This window comes from Phyllobates terribilis, unplaced genomic scaffold (genome assembly GCF_046119375.1).
Source record: "Phyllobates terribilis strain yellow unplaced genomic scaffold, ASM4611937v1 Scaffold_3__8_contigs__length_932513732, whole genome shotgun sequence".
NCBI lineage: Eukaryota > Metazoa > Chordata > Amphibia > Anura > Dendrobatidae > Phyllobates > Phyllobates terribilis.
In genome coordinates, this window is record NW_027362763.1 from 367,778,971 (window position 1) to 367,793,962 (window position 14,992).

The window sequence follows — 14,992 nt, forward strand, 5'->3', positions numbered from 1 at the left end:
ACCCGACAATTTATAACAGAAAGAATAGAGCATCACACATAGATTAGATAGATAGAAACATGTCAGTCACATATATATGAAGTACAGTGACAGTGTTGCTTACTGTACTTGTCATTTAGTGTAAAGGATTTATTTAAAAAAATAATAGTGTTTTCATGCACCGTCTCTTTAAAAAAGCCGGCCGGCAATTCAGCAGCGGCACCCGACAATTTATAACAGACAGAATAGAGCTTCACACATAGATTAGATAGATAGAAACATGTCAGTCACATATATATGAAGTACAGTGACAGTGTTGCTTACTGTACTTGTCATTTAGTGTTAAAATAAAGGATTTATTAAAAAAAAAATTGGCGTGGGGGTCCCCATAATTTTAGTCTCTAGCGGAGGTTAAGCAGACGGCTGGGGCAGATGTTTGAAGCCTGGGAAGGGGGTAATACCCACGGAGCTTCCCAGACTACTAATATCAGCCCCCAGCAGAATACCTAGCCTTTACTAGCTATTAAAATGGGGGACCCCCCCAAAAAAATGACGTGGGGTCCCCCCTATTTTAATAGCTAGCAAAGGCTAGGCAGACAGCTGGGGGCTGATATTAATAGCCCAGGAAGGGTGCCATGAATATTGGCCCCCTCCCAGGCTAGAAACACCAGCCGTCAGCCGCCCCAGAAATGGCGCATCCATGGGATGTGCCAATTCTGGCACTTAGCCTCGCTCTTCCATGCTGCCCTGGTGCGGTGGCAGGGGGTAATAGGGCTGGGGTTGATGTCAGCTTATAATGCCAGCTGACATCAAGCCCAGGTTAGTAATGGAGAGGCGTCTATAAGACACCCTCATTACTAACCCCATAGTCAAAGTTAAAAAAAAAAACACAAACACCCAGAATAAAGTCCTTTAATTGAAATAAACACACAATTCTTTATTGTTCTAAATTAAACCATACTTACCATCACGCCCATTCCAGCTGAAGCCAACGATCTCCTGCAATAAAAGAAAAATAATAAAGCAACCTCATCCTTACCTTTCCATGGTTCCCACGACAGCTTCAGCTCTGCTACATCGAGATGACAGGCTGGACCGCAGCAGAACACTGCCATCCAGCTTGCCATGCCGCAGACACTGAGAAGCACAGGCATGCTTCCGCTCCTCAGTGCCTCTCTGTGACGGCATAAAGATGAGCCGAGGTCATGTCCAATGAACTCAGCTCACCTCATGTACGTCACTGACAGTGTGGGAGAATTCTCACGCTGAAGCGCTGAGTGCTGGAGAATTTTCCCACGCTGTCAGTGACGTGCATGAGGCTGATATTTAAATTTGGCGCACAAATCGGTGATTGGTCGCGGGCAGCGTCCGCGACCAATCAGCACAGTAGTGTTTAACTTTGGCGGCAAGATCAGTGATTGGTCGCGGTCAAGACGGCGACCAATCACCGATTTGTGCCGCACATTTAAATAGCGGCCGCGACCAATTGGATGTCAGCGCCGCTCCCCGGTCCTCCCTTCACACCCTAGCCGCATGGATGTCAGCGGCGCTGCCTGTGCGGATACTTCCGCTGCGAGAACCCGGGACATGAGCGGGCGCTCGCAGCAGAAGTGTCCCGACCCGCAGCGCCGCTCCCCGGTCCTCCCTTCACACCCTAGCCGCTGATGTCCCCACAGTATCCACATGGTGTTACAAAGGTCCGGACATTTGTGTTAAAAATTGCTGATTGGTCGCTGGCGCTGCCCGCGACCAATCACCGATTTGGGCGCCAAATTTAAATATCAGCCGCGACCAATCACCGATTTGGGCGCCAAATTTAAATATCCTCCGCGTCCAATCACCCATCTTGGCTCCACATTTAAACACCGCTGTACTGATTGGTCGCGGACGCTATTTAAATGTGGCGCCAAAATCGGTGATAGGTCGCGCCCAGCGTCGGCGACCAATCAGCACAGCGGTGTTTAAATGTGGAGCCAAGATTGGTGATTGGTTGCGGCCGATATTTAAATTTGGCACCCAAATAGGTGATTGGTCGCGGGCAGCGCCCGCGACCAATCAGCGATTTTTAACACAAATGTCCGGATCTTTGTAACACCATGCGGATACTGTGGGGACATCAGCGGCTAGGGTGTCAAGGGAGGACCGGGGAGCGGCGCTGCGGGTCGGGATGCTTCTGCTGTGAGCAGTCGCTCATCTCCCGGCTTCTCGCAACGGAAGTATCCGACCAGGCAGCGGCGCTCCCCGGTCCTCACCAATACGATTAGCTGATTGGTCGCGCTCTCCGCACGCGACCAATCAGTGATCTTGGCGCTAAAGTTAAACACCGCTCTGCTGATTGGTCGCGGACGCTGCCCTCGACCAATCACCGATTTGGGCGCCACATTTAAATTGCGGCCGCGACTAATCAGCGAGCTTGGCGCCAAATTTAAACAACGCTCTGCTGATTGGTCGCGGACGCCAGACGCGTCCAATCAGCGAGATTGGCGCCAAATTTAAACCCCGCTCTGCTAATTGGTCGCGGATGCCGGCCGCGACTAATCAGCATTATTGGCGCCAAATTTAAACACCGCTCTGCTGATTGATCGCGGTCGCTGTCCGCGACCAATCAGCAGTATTGGCGCCAAATTTAAACCCCGCTCTGCTGATTGGGCACAGTTGCCTTCCGCGACCAATCAGCGATTTTGACGCCAAATTTAAACACCGCTCTGCTGATTGGTCGCAATCGCCGGCCGCGACCAATCAGCATTATTGGCGCCAAATTTAAACCCCGCTCTGCTGATTGGTCGTGACCGCCGGCGATCCAGATGAGCCGAGGTCATGTCCAATGAACTCAGCTCACCTCATGCACGTCACTGACAGCGTGGGAAAATTCTCACCCTGAAGCGCTGAGTGCAGGAGAATTCTCCCACGCTGTCAGTGACGTGCATGAGGTGAGCCGAGTTCATTGTCGGCTCATCTTTATGCCGTAACAGCGAGACACTGAGGAGCGCAAGCATGCCTGTGCTTCTCAGTGTCTGCGGGATGACAGGCTGGATGGCAGCGTTCTGCTGCGTCCAGCCTGTCATCTCAATGTAGCAGAGCTGAAGCTGTCCTGGGAACCATGGAAAGGTAAGGATGAGGTTGCTTTATTATTTTACTTTTATTGCAGGAGATCGTTGGCTTCAGCTGGAATGGGTGTGACGGTAAGTATGGTTTAATTTAGAACAATAAAGGATTTTGTCTTTATTTCAATTAAAGGACTTTATTCTGGGTGTTTGTGTTTTCTTTTAACTTTGACTATGGGGTTAGTAATGGGGTTGTCTTATAGACGCCTCTCCATTACTAACCTGGGCTTGATGTCAGCTGGCATTATAAGCTGACATCAACCCCAGCCCTATTACCCCACTGCCACCGCTACAGGGCAGTGGGAAGAGCGAGGCTAAGTGCCAGAATTGGCGCATCCTATGGATGCGCCATTTCTGGGGCGGCTGACGGCTGGTGTTTCTAGCCTGGGAGGGGGCCAATATTCATGGCACCCTTCCTGGGTTATTAATATCAGCCCCCAGCTGTCTGCCTAGCCTTTGCTAGCTATTAAAATAGGGGGGACCCCACGTCATTTTTTTGGGGGGGTCCCCCATTTTAATAGCTAGTAAAGGCTAGGTATTCTGCTGGGGGCTGATATTAGTAGCCTGGGAAGCTCCGTGGGTATTACCCCCTTCCCAGGCTTCAAACATCTGCCCCAGCCGTCTGCTTAACCTCCGCTAGAGCCTAAAATTATGGGGAACCCCACACCAATTTTTTTTAAATAAATCCTTTATTTTAACACTAAATGACAAGTACAGTAATCAACACTGTCACTGTACTTCATATATATGTGACTGACATGTTTCTATCTATCTAATCTATGTGTGAAGCTCTATTCCTTCTATTCTAAATTGTCGGGTACAGATGCTGAATTGCCGGCCGGCTTTTTTAAAGAGACAGTGCATGAAAACACTATTATTTTTTTTAATAAATCCTTTACACTAAATGACAAGTACAGTAATCAACACTATCACTGTACTTCTTATATATGTGACTGACATGTTTCTATGTATCTAATCTATGTGTGATGCTCTATTCCTTCTATTCTAAATTGTCGGGTACAGATGCTGAATTGCCGGCTGGCTTTTTTAAAGAGACAGTGCATGAAAACACTATTATTTTTTTTAATAAATCCTTTACACTAAATGACAAGTACAGTAAGCAACACTGTCACTGTACTTCATATATATGTGACTGACATGTTTCTATCTATCTAATCTATGTGTGATTCTCTATTCTTTCTATTCCAAATTGTCGGGTACCGCTGCTGAATTGCCGGCCTGCTTTTTTAAAGAGACGGTGCATGAAAACACTATTATTTTTTTTTATATATCCTTTACACTAAATGACAAGTACAGTAAGCAACACTGTCACTGTACTTCGTATATATGTGGCTGACATGTTTCTATCTATCTAATCTATGTGTGAAGCTCTATTCTTTCGGTTCTAAATTGTCGGGTACCGATGTATGCCGCTGCTGATTTGCCAGCTTTTCATGTTTCACTGTTGGCACTGTTCACATCGATTTGGGCAATCACTGTAATGCCACAACCACCATGGCTGTGGCATTACAGTGAGTGGCAGACAATCCCTGCATGATTGGTGCTCTAAATAGCGCCAGACATGCAGGACACGCTTTTGGTGCACGAACAGTTATCGAACATAACCTCGAACAGCCGAATTTTTTGCAAATCGTTCGGGTTCGTCGAACAACTCGAACACCGCCTAAAACAGCTCGAATTTAAGATTGGCGAACAGTTCTAGTCGAACACCGCTCATCTCTAGTAAGGACAACTGTAGCATCAAAAATGTCATACCCCTCATATTTATGTAGTAAAAACTTTCACAAGAATACTACAAGGGTTGAAGGAAAAGCAGCAACCTATACATGTTCTTTGCCATCCAGCTCAAGGTCCCCTGCTTAGAACTTTTCACTGACTACTCCACACAGTTCAGTATAGTTTCAGACTATATTACTATACCATTCTTCAGGCCTACAAGGCAACAAAATCACACTGTAGTCTCTTCCAACAAAAACATGGATAATCCTAAATTCAGTTCAAACAGTGCTTCTCCTGTCCCGTATAGTAGTTGGTTTACAAAATAAATTCATCCAAGCATAAAAACCCTGCTAAGTCTAAGCCCTAACTAAACATTAACTTCCCTGGCAATAAAACAAGCCGAGGGAAAAACAAAAAGGTTGTGGGTTACCAAACACCAATAGCACCAACTGGAAATAAGTAATACTCTATAACAATGTCTCTTAGAAAGACACCTGTATTTTCAGATTCTCATCAACTAAACGACACACCTTACTAAACTCAACAAGGAATCCACCCAATATCTGACGGATAAAGGGCTAGGCAAAAAAAAACATGCCCAGAAGGTAAGTACAAAAGTCCTTAGCAAACTATACTTTGCAAGTGATACTCTGCTTCCTATTGCCTTTTTTTTATTTGAGAAAAAAATTGAGGAAATGTGGCAGTCTCCATCCACCTGTTCTGTCATTATCTCACTATAGATATAGTTTTATCAAATAGAGCCTTTGGTTTTAGAGTAAAATACTTTTTTTTTTACTTGCACAAACTAACAGGAAGAATATCAAGAAAAAAAAAGTTGTTTTTAAGATTTTCATATCTGAAAAATGTTACTGAAAACATGAAATATTAACGCATTTCCATTTTTTTTATATGTAAATGCAGTTCTAATGCTGATCGCAGCTAGTCCATTAATGCCACAGCTGAAGGAGAATGCGCAAGTAAATGAATGCCAATGCATGTGTCAGCATATCAGCATTTGAAAGAACTGCGCACAAAAGGCATGAAAGAAACACTTTATTCATAAAGCCTAGTCAGAAAGTCAGTAGATTATTTGTAACAGAAACAAACCCATGGTGCTTATCCTCCTCAGGCAACTGCAGACACATACCAACATTATGCCTATGTACAAATCAATTCAGGATCCATTATCAGGCTTATTCAGTCGCTGAATCCACAAAATACATCTTCAGTACACCTGGTGATATTTAAATTGAATTTCTCTAAAACATCTAAACAACATAAAATCATGGCTGAAAAACGATACATAGTCAGATTTTCTTTTTCCTAATTTTATTATTCTTAATACTGTTATTTGCACTATTTTTAAGTCATTACTTTTTGTATTCAGAGCAACTTACATTTTTTCTTTACATTTTATAAGTGAGATTAGTATAGTTAACCTTTTTTTTTATAGAAATACCCTTTTTGTGTATTTTGAGCTCAAAGAGAGGTGCAATTTCTTGAAAGCTCCCCACCAAAGAAAAAGCCTCATAATATAACAAAAAAACTTTAATAAAAAAACCATCACTTCTTTAGTTCCATATCTCCTGAGTGAATGAGTACTGGTCCAGCACCATCTCACCATGTCACTCCACTCAGGATTTATGGGACTGACAGAGATAACATTGTACTCGGCTTTGTTCTTTTAATTCAAAAAAGGGACTGCTGTTTCATTAGCAGTTATTGTTAGTGTTGAGTGAATTTGTTCGGCATTTCAAATTCGGGTTAGTGTTCGGGGTTCCAGCTTGTTAGCGCCAAAAATCGGCTCCACCCACGAACATCCCTGATTTGCCACGCTGTCACGCAGATGTTATCTGCGTGACAGTGTGGCAAATCAGGGATGTTCATGAGGACAAGTATTCTGAAGCAGTATATGCCCTTCTTATGGAATAAAATGTGTTATAAGATTGTAACTTGAGTTTTTTCCTTAGGAAAAATCCTTCATTACTCTTTGGATCCCGGTCAGACGCCTCTCACTTAGCCAAACCAGATCTCATACTTTACACTGGCGAGGGGCAGTACCCTGAAACACAGTGTCTGCAAATTGAGATTCTGGTTCTGGTTTTTATCCTAAGTCATGTCACAAGGCTTGTTAACGGGTCGATATTGACTTTTAGCATTGCTACTTCCTATAGGTGGCACAAGAGTTCTAGTCCTCTTCCTTTCTGAAGAGACAATTTGCTTATGGGCTATGCATGTCATTGCATCATGATACCACAACATGCATCATAACATCAGAAGATAATAAGGAACAGTACATTTACAAATTTCAGATGATTTTCAGCCTCCTGTCTTCAGATCTCTGGTCTTCCAATGCTGACTAGGCCTTAAAGCAAAGTAAAGACCAGAGGATTGAATAGGTGTAGATAATTTATTATTTTATTTTTTGCTATCCCATTTTTTCCTAACATTAATTATTTTTGGACCACATTTGATTCTTTATTAATCAATTTAATCCTAATTTAATTTTTCAACTGATCCAAATAAATTGAACCTGAAAGTCATTTTTCTTCTCAAGTTGTTCATTTCTAAAGATGGCACCTTGAGAGAAAAAGGTTGAGATTATTCCTGGGGGAATAAAGATGACATTTATTTGAAATAATGTAAATGATACCTAAGACATGAGTTGGGGACAAGTAATACCAGTAGTACAGGATGCCTGTGGAGAATATATATATGAAAGGGAGAAAGGATTGAAGCCATCTGGTATAGAGGATAGAGAGATGAAATACAGATGCTTCTCACTAAATTAGAATATCATCAAAAAGTTAATTTATTTCAGTTCTTCAATTCAAAAATTGAAACTCATATATTATATAGAGTCATTACAAACAGAGTGATCTATTTAAAGTGTTTATTTCTGTTAATGTCGATGATTATGGCTTACAGCCAATGAAAATACAAAAGTCATTATCTCAGTAAATTAGAGTAATTAACAAAAAACACCTGCAAAGGTTTCCGAAGCATTTAAAAAGGTCCCTTAGTCTGTTTCAGTAGGCTCCACAATCATGGGGAAGACTGCTGACTAGACAGATGTCCAGAAGGCAGTCATTGACACACTCCAAAAGGAGGGTAAGCCACAAAAGATCATTGCTAAAGATGCTGGCTGTTCACAAGCACATTAAAGGAAGGTTGAGTGGAAGGAAAAGGTGTGGTAGAAAGAGGTGCACAAGCAACCGGGATAACTGCAGCCTTGAAAAACATAGTAACATAGTAACATAGTTTGTAAAGCCGAATAAAGACTTGCGTCCATCAAGTTCGACCTGTTAGTTCTGTAATTGCTAAAGTTGATCCAGAGGAGGGCAAAAACCCCAAATGATTTAGCCAATCTTCACCTGAGGAAAAATTCCCTCCCGACTCTGAAACCAGCAGTCAGAATAAATCCCTTTATCAACCTACTATTTTATTTTATTTTTAAGTATATGCTGAAATCTGCCTGGTATCTAGAAATGCACCCAGTCCCCGCTTGAAATGGTGTAGTGAATCTGACATTACCGTCTCCTCACTCAGTGAATTCCATATTCTCACTGCTCTTACCGTAAAGAACCCCTTCCTATGCTGGTGCTGAATCCTTTTCTCTTCCAGTCTTAGTGAATGCCCTCTTGTTACCGTAATATCCCTCCTTTTGAACAAATCCCGGGCAAGATCTCTATACTGTCCCCTAACATATTTGTACACATTTATTATGTCCCCCCTCAACCGTCTCTTTTCCAGGCTGAATAGTCCTAGTTTTGCCAACCTCTCTGGGTATTGCAGTCCCTCCATTCCCTTTATTAATTTTGTTGCCCTTCTTTGTACCTTTTCAAGCTCATTTATATCCTTTCTATATATTGGGGCCTATAACTGAGCACAGTATTCCAAGTGTGATCTGACCAGTGCTTTGTACAGTGGAAGAGCAATGTTCTCATCCTTTGCAGCTATACCTCTTCTGATACATCCCATTACCCTGTTTGCCCTTACAGCAGCGGCCTGACTTTGGGCACTCCAATTTAGTTTGCTATCAATCAAGATGCCCAAGTCCTTCTCCATCTCTGAATTCCCCAATGATTTCCCATTCAGTGAGTACTGGTGACTTCCATTTTTCCTTCCCATATGTATGACCTTTAGTGTTGAGCATTCCGATACTGAAATATCGGGTATCGGCTGATATTCGCGGTATTGGAATTCCGATACTTAATTCAGATACTTTTGCAATATCGTATACCGGAATCGGAAGTTCCCATAATGCAATGAGCCATTTTCATTTTATTCAGCCAATGAGGATCTTAAGAAGTGTGGGCACATTCTGTTAGGCATGTAGGCATCTTAACTAATGGCATGGCTGTGATTGGCTGCTGAAATGATGTCATGATGCACTATAAAAGCCACCGCCGCCAATTTGAGCTCACTCTGCTGTGAATTCAGTTAGGGATAGGACGCTGTTGTTCTGAGGGACAGTTTTAGATACCTATTTGGTCTATTCTGCTTTACCCAAGCTACTTTATAAATCGTTGTGCCTTGCAGTGCTAGTGCACAGTTCTCTGTGCTGTTCACCGCTTTCTGCAAGGTCTCTGTGTGTGAGTGCAGCACACCCTGTAGTGTGTGCTTCAACCAAGTCTGGTTGTAGTGCACTCAGTGTGTGTCACTGCCTCATACATTGTCCTTTTTTGCCAATTCATAATTTTTCCTGATATCTCCTAATAGTGTGGTGGTTCCATCCGTATTCAGCTAAATTGGTTCCAAACACACTATATAGGAGTAGATAGAGAATTTTTTTTGGTCTTGCAGCGCTAGTGCACAGTGCTCTGCATCTGTACTGTTCACCGCTGTCTGCAAGGTCTGGTGTGTGAGTGCAGCTCACCCTGTAGTGTGTGCTTCAACCACGTCTGGTTGTAGTGCACTCAGTGTGTGTCACTGCCTCACACATTGTCCTTTTTTGCCAATTCATAATTTTTCCTGATTTCTCCTAATAGTGTGGTGGTTCCATCCGTATTCAGCTAAATTGGTTCCAAACACACTATATAGGAGTAGTTAGAGGAGCCTTTCTGCAGCATTTGGCCCTGCAGCCCCAGCCAGATTAGTATTAGCCTATTTTTTGCAGCCTCATCTATTGCATTGTAGGTTACCTTCCTACATTGTAATAGCTACAAAAAGTTTGTGATACTATCGTTATTACATCTTTAGGCACATCCAGTGTCTTTTTGTGACAAAAAAAACCTAAATAAAGTTCACCAAACACTCCACTTTACAGTTGTGTAGGCCACATTAGCTCATATTAAATTCTAGTCCACACTTTATAAAATTAGTGTTTCTTATACCTGTTAGCAGCTGTTCAGGAATAAGCACACTAAGCCCTTAGTACTTTTCTGCCTATCTTTATCAGTCTACCAAGATGAAGAAGGCAGGGAGTAAGGCATGTGGTCGTGGGCGTGGAGTTTCTGCAGGGAGAGGACGTGAGGATTCTGTGCCTGCAGGGAGAGGACGTGGGGATTCTGTGCCTGCTGCGGGCACCAGTGACTCAGCATCCCCCAGTTTTACCAGGGAACAGTCCTTTATGCGCAGCTTTGTAGGAGCTAGCCGTACCCCACTGCTGCGCGAGGACCAAATTGAAGCCGTTGTCGGATGGATGGCAGCTAACGCATCGACTTCAATTAGTTCCAGATCCTCTCAGGTCCTGAGCACTGAAGAGCACCCATCTGTCTCTTCACCACCTGCCAAATTGCCCAGGCAGTCAGAGAACCCTGGACAGGAGCCATCTCTACTTCTGTTCTCTGAATCTCTTGGCTTGGAAAGAGGGGGCCAGCCAAGCAGAATTCGAGAATTTGAAGAAAAGGTAGTATGCAGTGATGCGCAACCGTTTTGTCTCTCTGAATCTGAAGAGGCGGGTGGGCCAGTGCCTATGGTCAGCAGCACACCTCAGTACGCATCTGATGATGAGACTCAGGTGCCATTTTCTGGTGCGTACTGTGCTGTCGAGACTACCCAGGAGAAGCAGTTGTTTGAAGAGGGTGGTGTAGATGATGAGGTCCTTGACCCATCATGGCGTGAGGGACAAGAAGGTGGTGGGAGCAGCTCTGAGGAAAAAAAAGGAGGGAGAGGGAGGGGGCAGACTTGGTTGCCTGTAGCCTCCACTTCGGCACCCATTAGGAGCATGGCTCTTCCAAAATCCAAAGTGGGCGCTCCCAAGACTTGCAGTGCCTTGTCCTTTTTTGACACAGTTGCAGATGACATTTGCTTTGTCAAATGCAAGCTGTGTAATCAGAAGGTGAAAAGAGGGAAAAGTGTCAGCAACCTCAATACCACAAATATGTGGAAACATGTGCGGACCAAGCACGTGGTTGAGTTACAAAAACACACTGAAGACCTAGGCCAACCTACAGCGCCACCTACCACCTCTTCAGCTCGTGTTGTAGCCTCTTCCTCCAGCTCACACACAGCTGGTTCGGCTTCCTCACAGGATCGCCATGGAAGAATCTCTGGAACTGTTGTACAGAGACACAGTGTAATTCCACCCACAGCACCACTTTTCCAGTCATCCTCACACTTCCAGGCCAGTCTACAGCCATCTTTAGCACAGGCATGGGAAAAAAGGCGCCCATACTCGGCAAACCACCCCCGAGCACAGGCTCTGAATGCTGGTGACGCGCCCCCTGGGACATATTCCTTTTTGAGGGGAATACCCGGCACCGGATCAGATGGGGGGTTGTAGTCTCCGAGCGGCTGTGACCCGGCCCCGTGCCCAGGGCGTCAAGCTCAGTGTTATGTGGCAGTCCTACAGATGTTGTTAAAAGTTCTTTTGTGTCGACTACGCCACCCGTTGTGATGCGGTCACTGTGGCCGCCGCTGCAGCAGGGTCCGCTGAGGCTGATGGTGGGTGCGCAGCTTGGTGGGATAACCCCCAACGGGAGGGGTATAGCCTCAGAGGGGACAGGCGCAGAGGATGGGGGTTGTGGTGGTGTAGTGCAGACGGCAGTGAAGACAGAGTCGGGTTGTGCAGTTAAGGGTGTTTACTTACTGCAGATGTTGTGCTGGTCACTCCAGCTGCTAGTGACCACCCGAGCCGTGCTGCGTCCACCAGGTCCTGGATCCAGCCAACCCCCAAACAAGTCCGGAGCGTGGCCCTGAGCTCTCCTTCTGTCCCGTTCTCTGGCCGTCCCCACCAGTGATCCACCTAGGTCCAGCTCCCGCGGGCCTTCTGTTGGGACACCCTTGGCCTTGGGTTCCCTGACCCTTCATGTGGTGTGCCTTCGGGGTGGATGTGATGGGTGGCCGTGGCAGATGCTGCCCACGGCCTCCGGTCTCTGGCTAGGGTGTGTTTTCTGCCCCCACCAGCTTGGGTTCCGGTACCCTGTGCCGACTCCTCACCCGGTGCTTTAATTTGGGTTCTTGGGTCCTCTCTGTTTTCCCCTCTGGGTACTCCTTCTCTGCTCCTCTCTCACTCAGGGTCTCTCTCTTGCTGCAGGCTGACTTCCTCTCTGCTTGCTGTCTGCTCCTCTGCAGCTGTCTTGCTGTCTCCAACTGACTTGTTCTCTGCATCTGAACCTGATCTTAGTTGGTGCCCACCTTATATACACCCTCTATGTGTGAGCTCAGGTGACCAGCACCCAATGAGCTCCTATCTTTACCCAGGCTGCTCCCCCTATCTGCCCCTACACTACATGGGATGTACCACCCCCCTCCCACTCCAGCCAGGAACAGACTCGGTCGTACCTGCACATTTCTAAGTGGGAGTACCGTCGGCCTGTTCCTCGGAAATGGGATGTGTGTAGTGCATGCAGCCTACCGAGCTCAGTTCCACACTCCATCCTTACCCGGGAGTGGAATATCACACCTCTGGGTTGAGGTGCAATACCCCTGTAGCAGCCGAATCCTCAGGGTGCTACATTGGCATTGCTAAACTACTGGCCCTTGAAATGCTATCATTCAGGCTGGTGGAGACTGACACATTCCGTAACTTTATGGCATTGGCAGTCCCACAATACAACGTGCCCAGCCGATTTTATTTCAGCAGGCAAGCCGTCCCTGCCCTGCAACATCATGTGGAGGGAAAAATTAAACATGCGCTACAAAACGCCGTCAGTAGCAAGGTCCACCTGACCACCGATGCGTGGACCAGTAAGCATGGACAGGGACGATACCTTTCCCTCACTGCCCATTGGGTAAATGTTGTGGAGCCGGGTACAGATCTTGAGAGTGGCGCTGTACGTGTTCTGCCAACTCCAAGGATTGCAGGAATCCAGTCTGTACACATTGACTCCTCCTCATACTCCAGTTCCTCTGAATCAGCGCTGCAGGAGCCGTCACGGTCTACCTCCACATCGACCCGTGAACGGTTACCTGTTATGGTGACCAATATGAGCACAGCCGTGGCCAAACGTCAACAGGCCGTATTAAAATTAATTTCTTTGGGGAATCGAAGACACACAGCGCAGGAGCTCTGGAATGCCATCAAGCAGCAGAGCGACGTGTGGTTTGTGCCAGCGAATCTCCAGCCAGGCATGGTAGTGTGTGACAATGGCCGAAATCTGGTGGCAGCTCTGGGCCTAGGCAACCTCACTCACATCCCATGTCTGGCACATGTGCTCAACTTGGTCGTGCAGAGTTTTTTGAGGGACTATCCGGATCTTGATGCACTGCTTCACAAGGTCCGCATAGAGTGCGCTCACTTGCGGCGTTCCAGCAATGCAAGATCACGCATTGCAGCTCTGCAGCGCCGATTACGTCTTCCGGAACATCGCATCATATGTGACCTACCCACCAGGTGGAATTCAACGTTACATACAGTACAGACCAAAAGTTTGGATACACCTTCTCATTTAAAGATTTTTCTGTATTTTCATGACTATGAAAATTGTATATTCACACTGAAGGCATCAAAACTATGAATTAACACATGTGGAATTATATGCTTAACAAAAAAGTGTGAAACAACTGAAAATATGTCTTATATTCTAGCTTCTTCAAAGTAGCCACCTTTTGCTTTGATGACTGCTTTGCACACTCTTGGCATTCTCTTGATGATTTTCAAGAGGTAGTTACCGGAAATGGTCTTCCAACAATCTTGAAGGAGTTCTCAGAGATGCTTAGCACTTGTTGGCCCTTTTGCCTTCACTCTGCGGTCCAGCTCACCCCAAACCATCTCGATTGGGTTCAGGTCTGGTGACTGTGGAGGCCAGGTCATCTGGCGTAGCACCCCATCACTCTCCTTCTTGGTCAAATAGCCCTTACACAGCCTGGAGGTGTGTTTGGGGTCATTGTCCTGTTGAAAAATGATGGTCCAACTAAACGCAAACCAGATGGAATAGCATGCCGCTACAAGATGCTGTGGTAGCCATGCTGGTTCAGTATGCCTTCAATTTTGAATAAATCCCCAACAGTGTCACCAACAAAGCACCCCCACACCATCACACCTCCTCCTCCATGCTTCACGGTGGGAACCAGGCATGTAGAGTCCATCCGTTCACGTTTGCTGCGTCGCACAAAGACACGGTGGTTGGAATCAAAGATCTCAAATTTGGACTCATCAGACCAAAGCACAGATTTCCACTGGTCTATTGTCCAATCCTTGTGTTCTTTAGCCCAAACAAGTCTCTTCTGCTTGTTGCCTTTCCTTAGCAGTGGTTTCCTAGCAGCTATTTTACCATGAAGGCCTGCTGCACAAAGTCTCCTCTTAACAGTTGTTGTAGAGATGTGTCTGCTGCTAGAACTCTGTGTGGCATTGACCTGGTCTCTAATTTGAGCTGCTGTTAACCTGCGATTTCTGAAGCTGTTGACTCAGATAAACTTATCCTCAGAAGCAGAGGTGACTCTTGGTCTTCCTTTCCTGGGGCGGTCCTCATGTGAGCCAGTTTCTTTGTAGTGCTTGATGGTTTTTCAACTGCACTTGGGGATACTTTCAAAGTTTTCCCAATTTTTTCGCACGACTGACCTTCATTTCTTAAAGTAATGATAGCCACTCGTTTTTCTTTACTTAGCTGCTTTTTTCTTGCCATAATACAAATTCTAACAGTCTATTCAATAGAACTATCAGCTGTATCCACCAGACTTCTGCACAACACAACTGATGGTCCCAACCCCATTTATAAGTCAAGAAATCACACTTATTTAACCATTTCCGGTGACTACCTCTTGAAGCTCATCAAGAGAATGCC

The 14,992-nt window shown here is 45.5% G+C and overlaps 1 protein-coding gene across 2 annotated transcripts in view; it reads right to left on the reverse strand.

Annotated features, from left to right (window-relative positions):
• CSMD1 (CUB and Sushi multiple domains 1) overlaps window positions 1-14,992 on the reverse strand; it is a 2,980,041-nt gene that overhangs the window by 426,394 nt on the left and 2,538,655 nt on the right. The window lies entirely within an intron of this gene.